Source organism: Synchiropus splendidus, chromosome 9 (genome assembly GCF_027744825.2).
Source record: "Synchiropus splendidus isolate RoL2022-P1 chromosome 9, RoL_Sspl_1.0, whole genome shotgun sequence".
In the NCBI taxonomy this organism is placed as follows: domain Eukaryota; kingdom Metazoa; phylum Chordata; class Actinopteri; order Syngnathiformes; family Callionymidae; genus Synchiropus; species Synchiropus splendidus.
Genome location: NC_071342.1, coordinates 18562709 through 18580193, shown reverse-complemented (window position 1 = coordinate 18580193; position 17485 = coordinate 18562709). Strand labels below are relative to the sequence as shown.

The following is a 17485-nucleotide window of genomic DNA, read 5'->3' as shown; positions in this document are numbered from 1 at the left end:
AGACAATACAAGAGAGCAGTGAATTATTTTGTCGTAAAATGACTAGACCAACGACAGAGGAAACATGTCCGCGGGTGATCTCACAAACACATGGACTCACAGGCTACAAGCTCACGTTTCCCAGATAAGACATGATGTGTTGCTTATGCACCTTAAATCTTTTATTTCCTCTTCTATGATGCAGAGCAGCAGGTCAAGTTTTCCACTCTATTTCCCACACACTGCAGGACAAACTCACAGAGACACACAGTTGCAATCTGCGTGGGAGCTAACCCCCTTGTCTTTATATTAATTTATCCCTCTATCCATCTTCCACTGCTCATCTTAGGACTGGTCACGGGGGCAGCAGCTGGAGCAAAGATGCCGAGACCTCACTCTCCCCACAGACCTCTTCTTCTGGAGGATTACAGAGGTCTTAGGCTGACAGAGAGATATAGTCGCTCCATATCATGGGTCTTTCCAGAGCCTTCACACAAGTTGGGTCGGACGACTTCACCAGGCAGTGTTCCCCTGTCTTTCAATATCCCCCAAAACAGTCCACCTTAAAAGCCACTGAGACTCGTGGTTTCGGGTAAGAATGGGAACTTAGACATACAGGAATACAGTAAGAGTGAGCTGCAATTTGGCTATCTTTTATATGCAATGAATCTTGCAGATGGAGATATTAGAGACAAGCAAGGAATTATGTGTGACTAGGGAGAATGAGAAAATTAATTCAGCAGTGGCTACTCCTGATACTCCATATTCTAAAGATAATTCACCTTTGGGAGTCATAGAATTGTACCACTAATAATCTCTGTGTTAAAACCAAAAGATGTCTCCACTTCCCCCCACAGAGAAGCATGTTATCATACCTGTTGTCAAGTCCTGTTATGATAAGGTGCGGTCCAGCGCCTGCTCTGACTAAACACACCGCCACCGGCGTGACAGTGTGTATGAGGGTTCAGGACGGGAGCCAAGTGACGAGAACGATCTTTCACTAACGTTAAATCAGAGAGCTTGTTTAGGATGAGACAGCGCAATCCCTTCATCTCTCTTCATCGGGCCGCTCCGTCTGTTCAACAGGATCTCCTTTATTTTGAGCGCAGGTGGCTCCAGCTAACAGACGGGTGTGAAAGAAGGACGACAATGTAGGGGGGGAGAAGAGATGCGTCGGCCAATAACAAACGTATATCATTACCTGTCAATCAATTTTGATTTATTCTAGCCCATGTATTGATGGAATGTAGCTGTTTTAAAGGTTTTGATGGTTGCAGCTCATGACCTTTTGCGTCTGCACTTAACTTGTGTGCACATATGGCATCTCTGCGAGCAGCCCCTCTGATGTAGGTCAGTGTTTGGCAGAAGTTTACTCTGCCGTCCTGCCTGTCGTCCCCTCTGGCATGTGAAAACACCTTATCTTTGTGTGCTGTGTCAAGCGTTAGGCCCCCCTCACACTCCGACATGAAGCAATAACACATGCATCTTAATGCAGAAGTGTTGACTGCATTCTTCTGGGCGACACTGTCTTCGGGAAAACTCGCAGAGTTACTGGACCGGAACGTCTGAAAAGAAAGCTGGCACGCTCGCTCGCTTCCCAGCTGTGAACTTGGCACAGAGACGGCTGCGAACCTGATGGATTTTTCGAGGTGAACATAGGGGATAAATCATCTGTCTCTCGCAGAGGGAGCGAAACCACAGCTTGTGGAGGGAATTGTGTTGGAAGACGTGCGAAGGGTTCCTCAGTAAATCTCAGTTTTATTATTGATGGAAATCTTAATGTACGACGGCTGTCGGATTATGCTTACATTACTTCTCAATTCAGAGAGATGCATAAAAATGTCAACATTTACAGTAATTTCAATGTCTAAAAAAACAGTCTCTCGTAAGTGAGTCACAGGAAAGATTCATCTCACCATGTAAGTCCAATGATCTCAAAATCTAATATCAAGACAACTGATTCAAAATGATACGTTTTGTTGCTCCCTACTACACAATTCTGGTTTGTCAAAATTATCAAGAGATGTAAATGAAACGCTCGCCGAATCCGTATGAATTAGGGGGAAAAAATCCTGAGGAGAACCTCGTCTATATTGCCAGTGTTGCATGGGAATTTGAGCGTTAGGATACAAAATAAAATAATATATTCATATCAACTTGTGGAAGGTGGCGCATGAGACAGAGGGATCAGTGCAATGCTGTTCCGTGGTGAAGAAAGATCTGAGCCAAAGGTCGAAATCGATCCCAACCCTCACCTGTGTTCAAGAGCATTGGGTTGCAACATGGTTGCAGATACAAGCAGCTGAAGTGTATACCGAGTTTCTGGACTTTTCCCACATAGGATAAACTCAGAATAAAGGAGCTGTGGCTCTGACGGTCTCCTGGTCACCTCCATAGTGAGGTGTCCGACGCATGTCAAACAGGACAGAGGCCCCGGCACAGACCCAGGACCCCACCATGTTGACCAGGATGGCCCTGTATGTATGTATCTGACTAAAAAAAAGCAGGATAAAGTGTATTGAAACTGCATCTAACATGGGAAAAACAAGCTTGTCATTAGGACACAGATGAAGCCTGCTCAACCATGTGTCAGTATCAAGGGCTTAAGAAAAGAGTGATCCATTTACAGCTGAACTGTTTAAACCTGTTATTAGAATAAACATAAACAATAGTTCCTAAGGTAGAAGACCATGACAATTCAGATTAAAGAAAAAAAAACAACAACTACTTGGTGACACTGTTGTGTCACAGCAGTTGTGTTTACTGACAAATACCGAGGTGAAAAGGCTGAAAAGCTGAAATGTCACTTTAGACGACATCCTATAAAATGAGTGCCAATTATTCCTCTCCAAAAACCTGTGTCGTATTTACAGCTGCGAGGGGAAACCAGAGGTCTGTGACATCTAACACAACAGACGGCTTTGAAGGAGCTGTCGGCCGACCTTCACCACAAAACCAACAAGCAAGAAAATCAAACGGCAGAGATGAAGAGCGCTTCTGTCAACCCAGAAACTGCGTGGCAGCTATCTGACATTCTAACTGACACCTCCTGCATTTTTTAAAAATTTATCAGCAGAATTGATTTAGAAGACTTTTTGGTGTGTTAGATGTGCAAACACGACATGACAAAAATGAATGAAGTCAATAGCAGAGATGAATGTATAACTAATATTGGCAGACAGTGAAGCAGCAGAGATCAATAGTGAATGACTGAAAGGCAAAAGTTTATAAACTTATCTGAGACAGAAGGGAGAGTTCAATCAGATCAATAGAAAACAGAAGACCAGACCTGCTAATGCACCATCTCATCAAATATTAAAAGTTGATTTTGGAAACTTGATTTAGACTCCCCGGTATTTGGAGAGGGGTATTCAGCTCCAGCTAGCAAGCGTGTGGGTTGAGGACTGTGGGGAAACTGCTGAGAGGGCTGGAATGTCTCCTCCGAGGGAATCTCCTCACCGACGACCCCATTAAGCCCGGCTCGGCTGTCAGGGATGTCAGGTGGAAGACGCCTGTAAGTCGGCGTGACAGCCAGAACTCCCTCGAACAGGCTCATCAGCAGCCCCACACCCCGTCTCTCTTTCACATCTTCGACTGCTGGGCCAGTGGGGTTGATGCATATTTAAATGAAACAAACAGACAAAAGAGAATTCATATAAAAGGACAAGAAATCCTCAAAACTTGAGGTGATTCACGAGAGTCGCTAATGCTAGTTCTTTATTTCGATTCGACAGTTACATTTCTAAGAAGGAAATTCATTGCTTTTAACTACATTGTTTGGGGTTCAAGATACTGGGAGAGAACGTTTGAGGCATTGATACGTCACAAGAACATGACTGATAATTATCAGTGAAATAAATTACCAGTATTAATGGATCATTCACTACATCGATATTTCAATCATTAACGGACATACAAAATAGTAAAACCTCAATCTGCTATATATTCAAATACTTTCCGATGGAAAATAATGAGTAACATTGGTTACCAAAAGCACTGTATTAAAAAAATAAAATATATATTTAATTTAGATTAAAAATAATTGTTAAATGTGAAGTTAAACTAGTATAATGAAATAAAAACTTTTGGGGGAATGATCCCAGAAATAAAATGACATGCAAATAAAAAAAAACTGAAGTAATAAAAGGATGAGTCCCAACTTAAAATTAGATTTGCAAATTTAAAACTAAAAAGAAAAGGTTTTCTCAAACTGTTGCTCGCCTCCTCCGATCATTACAGCATCTACTCTTAAATTCAAGCTTATTGTTGCTGCTCAGAACTTAAAAAAAAAAAAAAGTTGCCAACAAATAAAAAGGACTAAAACGTTCTATTGTATTGATTTTAACACTTGAACAGATTCTCACAGATAAGTTCCAACATCAAAGAGGATGTTATCTCGTTTACGAGGATCCCTCATTCAGGATCAAGTGTCCTGGGCAACGTTATCTCCGAGACCGCAGTTAAATGAGTGGCTCCAGGGCGATGACAACAAGAGATGCCAGAGAGAGGCCCCAGGCTGACAGAAGGTAAAGGAGATGACACCCACGCAGACATAAACAGCAACACCCACAAACACTTGGCTCCGGCCACGCCCGCTCTGACATCTCAAATGGCCTGTGTGTGTGTGTGTGTGTGTGTGTGTGTGTGTGTGTGTGTGTGTGTGTGTGTGTTAAACTCTCTCTCAAGACGACAGCTGCAGCGGAATGTTTCACGGTGACAGAGGGCTGCTGATGGACTGAAGCGATGAGTGGAGGCACACGGAGACATCACAGACAGAAACATTTAAATATGCATTTTGCCATGGCACAAATCTCCCCCTTCGCTGCTGCTACTCGCAATTAAAGATAAGAGGAACATCAGTGATCTCTCTATTTGCACAGCTCCCTCTTGCTTGATGCACTTTTTTACGTGACCCAATTACCGATCAGAGGAGCCATCAACCCCTTTCTTTGTAAAACAGCAGCAACAAACATCAAAGCAGCAGCAGGGACAGGAAACGATTAAGAGTTCATCCGATTGGATCAATAATTCACTACTGCAAGAGTTTGCAGACAATTTAAAAAAGAGTTTAGAAGCTTCGAATGAGATGGAACATCTCACTTCATTTACGACCCTCAAGAGGTCAGACGGCTGTCAGGAAGTGCAATAAAATGCAGTCAATTTTCCAAAAGCTTTGCCTCTCACTGCAGCGTCAACTGGCTGAAGCCTCATGATGGGGAAGCAAAGACGTTGATGTGGACAGCAAGGTCCAACTGAGCTGGTCCAACCAGCATTGGCTTTTTAAACAAAAGAATATAAAGCAAAAATACTTTACAGAAATCGAACACATGACTAAACCTGGTATTTAAGTCAGAAGCAGTTCATAATACCTAGCACATTGCTATTTATTAATCATCCTTTTAACCATTAACCATTACAATATTAATTCACTATTGTCCACCATGACGGTTAATGGAGCCCCAGCCAGAGTCTATACCTGCTATTTGATGCGAGTGAAGGGGACACATGGCACATAAAACAAGCGGGAGGAAATCGGTGTGCCACACAAACGCAGTAAGAAAATGAAAAATCCACACAGAAAGGACCCAGGTTCCTTGCAAGAGTTGCCTGAAGATGGATTACAACCCACAAGCTTTTAGTAAGAGGCTGGCCCACAGTCAGTTTTGGAGTCCAAGACCCAACCATAACCAATGGCCAACTCACATCCGACCTTTATGGCAAATTTTATCTGCAGGTGTAGGCTGGAATCACATTTTCTGTGAAAGTGATGTTCCATTAAGGATCTCACCCACCACAATGTTTATGACTTTCTTGCCATATTTTTCTCCTGTCCGTCATCGCGGAGCAGCAGCCCTCTGGGCGACATCGAGAAAATCCTTCACCCTTCAAATCAAACTTAAGAGTTCCAAACATGTCCCACAGGAAATGACTTGTCCTCGAAGAGTTTCTCCAACTAAACCAACAACATTATGAATGAAATTTCAACGGTCAACAGCGACGTCTGATGTGAGGGTCGCAAACTGTTTTCAGTCCAAACGTTTCACAACAGAGTGAGCTCATCTGTATGTCCTCCAAACTCTTTGAAGTGCTTCAGCTCCACATTAGAATGAAGACCCTGGAGATCATGACTGAAGTGCTTCACTGAATTAGCCAGCCGTGTAAACAGAGTCCAGGCCAACAGAGATCATATCGGGACTGTCAGAAACTTAATGGCCTGGCTGCTAATCGGGAATGCAGATCAGTCCACCAACCCGTGGGTCCTGAATCAGAAGTATGTCAACTGTTGCGAGCACAGAGTGGTTCAACACCTGAGTGGAATAATGAGTGTCTCGTACGGCTGACAAGGAAGATTCAACATCACCCGTTGAACTTGTGAAGATGCAGATCGAAGAACTATCCAAACATGACTTAGTAGACGAGTAAAGTTTTTTTTTTTTTTTGTATTTGCAGAGGAACTAAGATCAATCAAAGTGCACGTTGGATTGACAAATGCGCTGTTGTGTTTTATGCCAAGATGTCAGTGAGATAAATCAGACAAGGAATGATGGGTACAGTCATGGGAAACACTCCAACCCTGACGAGGTTTTCACAGCCTGTCAACAACTGACTCGGAGTGTGAGTGTGTGTGTGAGTGTAGATGTGACTGCACTGCCTCAGTTTCTTCCGCTGGCTGGTTTCTTGAAAATTGGCTGGCAGAAGCTTTTCAAGCGCAGCAGAAGGAAAACCCCAAACAGGTCGGCGAACGCTGAAATTTTGGTTTTCATGAGTCGAATCTCATTTCTGCTTACTGTCAACACCGAATTTATTAAAGCGAATTCTCATGCCTCAGCAGGTCTGGTCAGTATTTTGAACAATGGAGAGTGTCAGCAGGACTTTGGTTCCTCCAGAGTCAAACACGCAGTGGGTTCACCGGAGCATGAAGCAGAATTGGCTTCCAAACAAAGAGGTCAGTCGTCCTTATTTATCTTGACAGCAGAGACGTTAAACAGGACACAGTCGGAGCAGGTACCATGTCTCTGTTGAGCCATTGTGGCAAGAGCGACAGTTTGCCTCGCCATAGACTGATCTCATTATTGACCTCCGCAGGCCTTTGTCGACTTAACAAGCAGCTTTGTTCAACTAAATTAATGCGGAAGATAGGCGGAATCATTTACTTTGGCAACGTCTTTATGAGGATTATTTTGTGCAACAGCCCTGAAAATAGTTCATGTTAATGGACATCAGACAAAGACTTCCTTTTCATCAAGCACAGCTGTGGACATTATATCATTATCAAGGGCACCATTTTGGGCACCTTGTATTCCTGAGGCTGGCGAAACTCTTAAAAACATCCATGAGCAAAGTTTGTTTACTCATTGGCAAAGGACAAGGTTGGTGTCACGAGAACATCCTAGAGAAACATTGAAGAAGCATTGTTGGTATTTTTCTGAGCGTGAACGTGAACTCTCTTCCTAGTTTCTCAGAAACTTTCCTGTCCTGTTTCCAAATCCCATTCAGAAAACACAAACACAGGGTCAGATTTAACAACTGGCTTTTCTTCTGCATCATATTTTGAAAGTGAGCTTCAATGTTTTTGAAGATGAACAACTTAACATTTGCACCATAGTCTTTGACCACAAGATTTTGACAGAGGGCAGCAAATACAAGTCAACACCAAGGATAACCGTGGCGCCTTGGGTGAAACTCTAATGCTCATCTTCATGCGCTCTTCTGTGATGTGTTCTAGGTAGAATTGGGAGGAGGTCTAGGGACTAAGCAAGGTCACACTTAAGAGATTACATCTCTCAGGCAGCGTTCAGAATAGTTTCTGGTTTGGACTACTGGATGTGTAAAAACAAAGCAAAACTTTGACTATAAACTCTTTTTCAGTAAGAATACAAATTCATATTGTAGTTGAGTTGGAACCAAAATACGACTTCTGCACCTCCACTATGATAAATGGCGCTGTGAAGAATATCGCAATATACAACAATATAGGTATACTGTGATATTGTGACCCTAGAATTGTATCTTACCATGGGGTTCTTGCAAATACCCCCCTCTACTCACTACAACTGCTGTCCCTATGTCCGGATCTCGGCTGAGCGGAAGACAATGGATGAATCACTCATGACTGCCAACCCACAGAGAACTATCTGGGTATTAAGACAGTTGAAATTAGGTAGGAGACCTGGTTGGCTGTGTGACTTGCTCCCCCAAATACAACCACACATGCAACTACCAATGTCAGACAATGCAATATTCTTCCACCAGTATGTGAGGGAATCCTCACACATGGTTGGAATCCACCCTTCCCACTTTTCAACTACGATATCGCACACCAGCTTTTATTCTGACATCCTGCAGCACCATACTTATTTGTTATCAGTGATCACAACCTACTGATTCACAGAGGGTTTGCTACTGAATAAAAGGAGTTCACTTCCTGTCAAACCTCTCTGGATATGCATCGGCTGGTAGTCCACTCCTTCCAATTGAAAACCTCATTCAGGCAAGCAATGTGCACCTTAGTAATCTCTGTCAAAGACACACGACAGCCGACGCTTCAGTCACTTTCATTGTACCAGGTAATTGTAGCGAGCGGAGGTAAGAATTAGAAAGGAGCTCATTGAATCACTCAGGAGATCAGCTTCTTTCTCTGCTTTCCTTCATTTCAACACTGACAGCAGGGAACGCGCTCTGAACCAACCGCACAAAGGCCCTTCCCATCAGAAGGGAACATCGTCATGGCAACAGACATGCTACCTCTCCAGGTGGACGAGGCCACAGCGTCACTTTGCATTTCACCTTCCACAGTAACAGAAGCTCACCAGTGAGGCTTTTCGTGATTAAGTCCTAAAAACTGTAGTCATAGACATGGAGGAGCGTCTCTCTGGAGAAGGTCACTGGAAGGTGGTCAGACCAAAGTGAGCATTAATTGGCCACCGAGTCAGTCATTACTGCTTTATTACCAGTTGTACCAGTCGGCCCATGACAGTCTTAAAGCAGGAGCCAGGACTCCATTGGTAAAGCGGGAGATATAATAGGAGCTCCATCACGTCCCCAGCAGGGACAACATTCATCACCATTACAAGTCCAGGCATTAAACATCGCACAACACAGGCGTTTTGTGCCCAAACATTTACCTCTTAAGACTGGCTTTTTGAATAATGCATACCTATTGCACATACCTGTGTCCATAACGAGTCTCAAAAGACACCTGGACCCCTCGACAAGCAACCAAGAGCAGAAGCAGATATAAATACTGTCCATTAATGATAAGCTACAGTAGGAAGAGGGTTCATGTTTGATTACAAGGCTACTCTTAACAGAAACTCAACAATAACACATTTGAAAGGGTTAAATTTTCCAGTCTTTCAGGCATGTTTCTGAAAAAAAAAAATAAATAAATAAAAAAAGAGGATGATTTTTCAATAGTCCTGTGCAGATCAACAAGACACCAATGACTGTTTGACGCAGAAATATTTCATATAATACTACAACAAATTATAAAACCTCTAATTAATTAGATCAATTTATTAGATAAAGCTCCACCTCAGGATTCTATGCTTGAAAAAACTAAACAAAGTTGATGGGAGAAAAAAGAAAACTTGACAGCTGATAAATATAAAACCAGAAAACTCAGCATCTATCCCAAATTCCCATCAATAGAAATGATTATTCTCCTCTTTCAATGTGGACAGAGAACTTTCCAAACTGGTGCAGTAACCTGTCCCGTTACATCTGTGATGATGAAATGACACGGGTGTCAGATTGTTGTGACTTAACTCTAACCACCAAAATGAAACAAAAACTCAAAGGCCTAAATCCAAGAACAAGATGGAGGCAGCACACTGACACGCTCTTTCTTCTTATTCAATGAGCTGTTCCTGTTGTAGAGTGATCTACTCCTGACAGGACATGAAGAAGCCTTTCACGGCGCGATGAGCCTCGTCGCTCATCATCCTCCCCCCTTTGTCTCTCCACACCCGGCTTCATAACCGTCAAGAAGTATCTAAAATAGAGACGAGTGTGCATGGCCAGCTCTCACCAATTTTCAACACCCACTCATAAAAGGCTGGCGGTTGAAACCCAGCCAGACTAATGCACAGATTGAGAAGAGAAGAAGCCGGGAGAGAAAGAATTCGGCTATAGAATATGGTCTGAAACATCAAGTTGAATTAAAAACTGCATTATAAGATTGAAGTTGAATAACTTGTGTCTGCGACACACAACAGTTGAGCCCTGTAGCTGCAGTCAGACATGCTGAATGTGGTAGTAATTATTAGATTAAGGCAGATTCCTTCGCTCAGGTAAAGCAGGTTTCTGTGCGAGTCTGTGGTCCTGGAGTCGCGGCACTAATCCAGTAATTAGACCACTTTCAGAGGGAAAATTGGAAAAAAAAGGAGCGAAAGAGAATAAAAGCATCCATTTATCAACATTGTACGACGACATGAAAGTGCTGTGCAAACTGTTTACCCCACTTATTGCTAAAACTACCCAGCACCGAGCAAAAGCAGGAGTCCACGGAAGACTTACAATTGGACTTCACCTCAAAGAGCAGTCATTTCAAACATCTGGGGTCACACATGACAATATTTTCCAGCATTATGAGCCAAAGATGAAGGATTAAGTTCCAGTGCGACAGAGCAGCTCGGCGGTTTGCAGCTAAAACACACAAGGCTGATAGATGTTACAGATGTAAGCGGCCTGTTTAGAGTGGGAGTCTCAGAACCCCGGCTTCCTACGAGGTTAAATCTTTCCACAGAGATGTCGTCCAAAAAGGTAACAGAGCAGATAAAGCCGAGGGAAAACTAAATATTTTGTGTGGAAGGAACACAAGGAGACAGAACCATTCTTGAGAGGCCAACTTCATTTTAGGAAGTATTATAGAGTGCAGCGTTCACAGGACAACGAGTCTCCAGAGTGACAGGAAGCTGCTTTTCGCATCAGTGGTAGTAATAAATGATGTTCTCTCGCTGGCTTTGGCAGGAGATGGGTCTTTGGCTGCTGCACTGCTCTCCACGGGCACTTTGGCAGAGTCCAGACTTCTTGACTCGACGAGGCATATTGCCATGCGGATGTGAGTTATTTATGTGCTGTTGATGGAACTACAAAGGTGAAGATCAACTGTGAGGGCCTCAAGACGGTCGGTGGCTGCGCACGCCAGATTGTGTCCACACTGGAGCTGAGTAATTACAGTGATGTGAAAGGTTAATCGCAGAGCGCTTGTGAGTTTGTAGTAGAATCAACCACACGTTTGTTGAAGTCACCTCCAACACTCATGACCGTTGTCTATAAATCAATTAAATTTAACTTAACTTTAATTCAAACTTCCAGGTGATGCACTGAAAAGATTAAGGCTGTCCTTGCTTCATTTGTTTGTTTGTAGTTTGGTTTACGAAAGTTGAGTTAAACTGTAATGTCTCTGTTGTGGTTGTTTTGGGAAGGAGCCTTGTCACACTAGTGAAATCTCATCCTGCTACACAGCAGCCTCTTGTTGAAGCAGACCAGTCATGCCTGCAAGAGCTGGTGCCGACATGTGATTGTGCTTTTGCAATGTATTTCAATATCAAACAGTCGAGAAACCTTTTCGAGAAAGTCTGATGGAACACTTTCACGATAGTATTTCCACAAACATGGATATGGAGCATTCACAAGGGCGTAAACCGAGCAAGTGACATGTTTTAGCGAATCTAACCTGCTCTACATACAAAACAAAAGTTCCACCACACTAGTGGATCCAACCTCTGGATTCTTCAGAAGTTCAGATCCAAGAACAGCATGTTTGGTCCATTAGATCCACTTCCAAAAGCTATCATTCAAGCAGTTCCAAAAATGACTAAGCCACACTAAACACCTAAATGAAGGCAGGTCTCTGTCTGCTCTTCCTTCTAACCACTATAACCTGACACAGCAATTACATTAAACAATCTGACATCAAAAACATGATGAATAATGCATGACTGCTAGTCAGCAAATGCCCATGGTGGAATGGTGACCTGTCCTGGTCATCCCTTCCCTTTCAGCTCAAGTAGGTGGAACAAGCACTAGTGTTCAAGGCAAGATCACAAAGAGGAATTCACATCCAGGGTTCAGTCTGTGTTACAGTCAAGCTGATGACAGTTAATATTATACTGAGTCGTTTCGGCTTCATAATGGCTCCAGCAGAGACCCTGCTACACGCATTCATTAACCACAATAAGAGCGGAAAAGTAGTCCACGTCACAGCCTGATTCAAGGTCGATCTCATTCCCAGACAGTGTTGTAGCAGCATCGTCGGCAGGCTGCAATTACGGCAAGGTTGAAAACAGATTCCCCATTGTCACAGATTAAATAGGAAAAAATGTCAACGATTAGAAAGCAGAATAGTTACCAATAGATGGTAGGTGATGCTGTTGCTCAAAAGCTGCAATGGTCCAGTCCCTCAGAGAGTCTCCAGAGAACAATATGGACTGCATTAGACCACAATATCAGAACGCATTATTATAGCGCACAAGAGGGACAACTGTTGGCGTTCAACAACATCCTTTCTCCCTGTCTTTGAATCGGAGAGTACACTATGTAACAGAAAAGCTAAAGCACGAAAACAACACATGAAAGCATTGGCCATGAATGTATCAACACTGATATGTTATAGGAGCGACAAAGCTAAAGCCTCACACAAACACATGGAGACTTGTGTGGCCCCGCGTCTCTCAAGATCACCTACACACAAATATGTGTTGACACTGGCAGAGGAGAATCAAACACACCAGGTAGCAGTGGTTGCCAGTGCCATTCAGCTCTGCAGCGGTGGAATCCGCGCAGTGCTGGACTGAGTCAGCTTAGTGTGCTCACGGCAGCTTACATTGAAATAGTCGAGTACAAAGGTCTTCTGTAGCTCATGTTCCTATGATTGGAGCGAATATAAACACAAGGCTGTTTTTGAACGAGAGAAAAAAGCAGCACTTTGAGATTTTAAAATAAATTTGACTTGCAAATCACTCAGGTTTGAGCGAGCCAATGAGCTGTTGGAAGTTCTGTCAAACGCGACCTTCGTGGTGGCGTCGCAGTCAGCAAAATATCCCTGCTGTTGAGACAATCATCGCGCTGAATCCCTTCCTTTTGCACGTAATTGTTATCAGGCGAGCACAGGCACCATCTTTTCTGAGGAGCGGATGCAAAACACGAGGAATTAATCACACACTTTTTTGCGAAAGTGTGTCATCTAAACTACATCCGACATCAAAAGCCCCTCGTAATGAGAGGTAAAGAGACATTAACTGAGATGTTTCAACAGCCTTCCTCGAGTGTAGCCGGCAAACGAAGCCCAAATGATTTTAATTAGAATGCATTGTCTTTTAATTAAGGAACGCAGTTGGTCTTGTCGTGTTTGCGGGCCAGCAGGTGGTCTGTTAGCACGGCTATGAGGAGAACAAGAGGGGAGGGGGAGCAACCCACTTTTCTATGCTTGTTTTGTAGAGAACTAATTTAACATTTCTCACATCGCCATGGACAAACAGTCGATGAATAACAGCCAATTATTACGTACCATATTGATCCTGACTCTATGTTGGGGCTCCGTTTAAAGCCCTATTGTCATAATTCAAGTTGCAGAAATACAGACCCCTGTCATCATACATGTACCACCTCAACCGCAATAGCTCTATGCATATTTTAACTCAAGGATTAAACTTGCAGAAGACATTGAATTTCATTGTCATTTATAAAGACCTGGTTCCCTTGCAAGCCGACCAGCAAGGCTCATTAGAAATTCTGTTTTGTTAAGGCAGCTTTTCACTCTAAATTAATTTCAATGCACCCAGTGAAGCGTTAACCAGGCAAGCCGTCAAGTGTGTGATCAGAGAAGTGCTCAGTTTATGAAGACATCAAGAAAGACAGACTTCTCCTCAAGACCTTAAATCAACGGCTTAAAAACATCGGAATAAAAGTGATGCCAACACTGTGTCTGCTTTCACTTTTCAATTCATAACAAAGAAAGAAATCGCCAAGTAGAACAAGATGGCTTTGACTAGTCCACTGCAGCAGACATAAACATCCTGTAAAAAAACAATAACGTAAAATTACACCCTGCATAGCATGGTCACAGAACCTGGCCAGGCTTTGCTGCCTGAGTCACAGCCAAAATATTAACTATTCAGTGTCAATTTCTTGAACAGGCTTCAAATTCCATGAGGAGCAGGTGACAACTGCAACGTCTTTCATTATTTAAATGACGAGTATGTAAGCAGGAAGTGGCCCACCCCGTTCGACAACTACATTAGCATTTGCATGGTGCTGTTACTTTAAACATTAATGGCCTCAAGAAAAACAGGCCTGATTTACAGTTCACAAGAAAGCCTCAGATTTCTTTGATCCGTAACCAGTTAAATGATTTGGGGGTTGATGTAACAGTTGCATAAATTCAAATGAAGGATACAAAGCAAGACATCCAGTCTCTCATGTGCACTTAAATGGTCTATGTTATGTCCTAAAACGGTTTCTAAATTCCTTCAGTCGCCCAAGTCCGCCTTCAACTAACCTGGCTGCTTCATTCAGTCTCTGTTGTGGAGCCACGATCACAAAACCACTTACCGACAGTGTTACCTGGCAACACGCGGCACTTGTCGTGTTTCAACCCCCAACAGAGGCAGCCGAACAAGAGTTTATTTTGTGTTTCAGTGTAGCAGTTGGACCACCATTTCACACCTTGAACACAAAACAGCGACTGTGTTTCTGATTCAGCGTATTGTTGCACCACATGTACATGTAACTCAGATTAGGCAGGAAATTAAATGTTTGGTCTTTTCACAGTGGAAAGTTTGCCTAGGCTTCGAAGGAGCTGACGCTGGCGGAGCAAGATTAAGATCAAAGATAGGACAGAAGACTGGAGCAATAATTCTGGATTCAGCATGAATTATAAAGAGCTACAAGGTTATGGCAGAGTTTGCTGCGAAATAATGTAGATCGTGAATTTGGCACAAACGTTTACATCATTTTTCAAATTATTTTCATCTGCTTATCCACTATTCGCCACTTTCCGTTCAACACTGAACAGAAGGAGCAGCTCTACTCCACGTGTCTGGGGGATGACGGACCATGACACCTCACACTAAAGAGGACGCAGCTAGAGAACAGAAAACAAGTACAACCAGCCAGTTTTTGTTTATTACCTTCTACATTGGTTGCAGGGGGCAGTTGCCAGTCCTAGTAAGATACAGGGGAAAGCCTGGACAGGTCTCGAGTCCATAGCAGGACACACATAGAAAGACCAGTGAGAACTATGGATTTGATGGTATGTTTGAGGAAACTCACACAAACACACGGAGAACATACAAAGTCTGCAATGAAAGGACACACTCCAAAACCAAAGTTGACCCAAGCTGGATTTGAATTGTCTTGAAGCGATGCAGCAAAGAATCATTATTTATTTTATAAATGGTTTGGGTTCCGAACATTAGTCGCCATAGTCGTGAGCACAAACTGCTGTGGGATAGATTATATGAACTGACAGTAGCACACAAGAGACCAATGGCGTTTCAAGATCCTGTGGTTGTGAAAAAGTTTCTCAATATTTAATTCCATCTTTGGCCTCAGGTAGAATGTTTTGAAGGGGCCACCTGGGCATCATGCCAGTGATCGCCCAGGCACAACTTTTAATAAGACGGCTCTGTCTTGCTTCAACTGCCTGTCTAACGTGGATTTCCTATGTTGTTGTGGGACACTGCCATTCGGGCATGGATGTTCCAGCTACGGCCCCTGTGAGAACTGCTTACATTGCTGTACAGCCTCTCAAAATGGTGTAAAGTTCTAAGCATCCAAATATCTTCTCAGTCAGCGTGATGGAGGAAACAATGAAGACGGTCATAAGGCTTTTGTTTCAACTCCCCATTCATGTGAAACAGACCGAAACCTCTGCTAAGCTCAAACAATAATTTTCATTTACATAATCAGAGTGTTAATTTGTCAGTGCATTCAGCCTCTTACCAAACCACACCACTACGGCTTCCTGTCGCCTAAAAGTAAACAGCATTTGTGAGGCATTGATGCCTGACTGACACAGTGCCCCCACCCTCTCAGCAAACTGTCACTCACACTCAGGGGAAGAGACTCCTCACAACAGGAGGTGGCGCTGCCCCCTGAGACGTCACAAAATTACACCTCCACAAATACACAAAGTCACAGACACACAACTGACACGCACACAATTACATGTACCAAGGCCACTAATTGGCTTGCATGGCTGTGAGAGAGTACCGACTGGGTGAGGGGCAGCTGTTGCTAGAGCCAGCGCTCTCAAAAGGTGAAGGAGGAGAAAGAATCGTGTGCATGTGTGCGCCGGCACGGACTCACGCTGTGTCGTCCCTCAGCTGACAGCCAATTACCTGTAGCTAAAGCCCCCGCCTTTCAGAAAAGCTCTTTCTTATGTGTGTTATTGAACAATGCCGCTTCCTGTTCAGCTTACAAATTTCCTCGGAGACTGAAGGGAGAGCCATCGTGACTAAAATCCTTCCAGGAGCCACGCTCATATGCGTTGACTTTTGACAAAGAAATCGTTTGCTCATTTTCGATAGAATGCTTCTTAGAATAACCTCTACTTGTTGCACTTGCTGTTTGAATTCTGAGTAGTATCCTCCAACATTAACAGACTATTTTACAACAACTCACAATCGATGCATCTGAGTTCGGCATCATATTAAACCCAGCCAACCACACTTTCACACTGCCACATTATTGGCGTTATTCCCCCCGAGGTCCAGCAACAAACCCATTATGATCCCAGCACAGTTTATCAATTTGTCATTTAGCGTTCCCTTGAATACAGTTCAGCTCCATATATGGAGTGAATCAAGAAGAGATAGGTTGAAAGATTCTGCGGGAAAATGTCTTGTTAGAGACAGTTGTTTGATTCCATACGTGCCGTCGTCCAGCTGGGGCTCTAATTGACGCTTGAATCAATTTATTCCACAGTGATGTGACGTGTTGAACATTGCTGCACTGAAATATGGACGTAAAACATGAGAAGCTATTGCTCTGTACAAAGGACCTGATGCACGTTATCTTCCACAAACACATCCCTGGGGCTGATATTATACAACCTCGATAATGTAACTCTGAAGTCCTCAGATGATGCTTCATGGAGCCAAAAGCTCAACACTCCCAAATAAGAATATCAGTCATCTGTTCAGATTCAGAGTAAGCTCCTTTCGACTTTGATTGGTACAGCCCATGTGTCAAAGTTGATGTCACATCCGACTTTGCCAGTTAAAGAATAAGAGCTGGAATTTTCTTTCCTCTTCAATGTACAGGGAAAAGCATTTATATTTTGGTCCTATTTTTGAGGATAGTACTTAGAATGGACAGACGGCTCTGAGAAGCTAAGAAGCTGCCAAAAAGATGGTTGTATAACCAAACAAAGGATTACACTTGGAGGCAACCATCCATCCATCCATCCATCACAACATACACCTCTTTTCTCTCTGCTTCATCTTCATAAATATTGATGTTCAAAAGCGTGCAATGGCATGATACTCTGCCTGAAAAA

The 17485-nt window shown here is 43.2% G+C and overlaps 1 protein-coding gene across 1 annotated transcript in view; it reads right to left on the bottom strand.

Annotated features, from left to right (window-relative positions):
• The window catches only part of ptk7b (protein tyrosine kinase 7b), a 60560-nt gene that overhangs the window by 21091 nt on the left and 21984 nt on the right, over positions 1 to 17485 (bottom strand). The window lies entirely within an intron of this gene.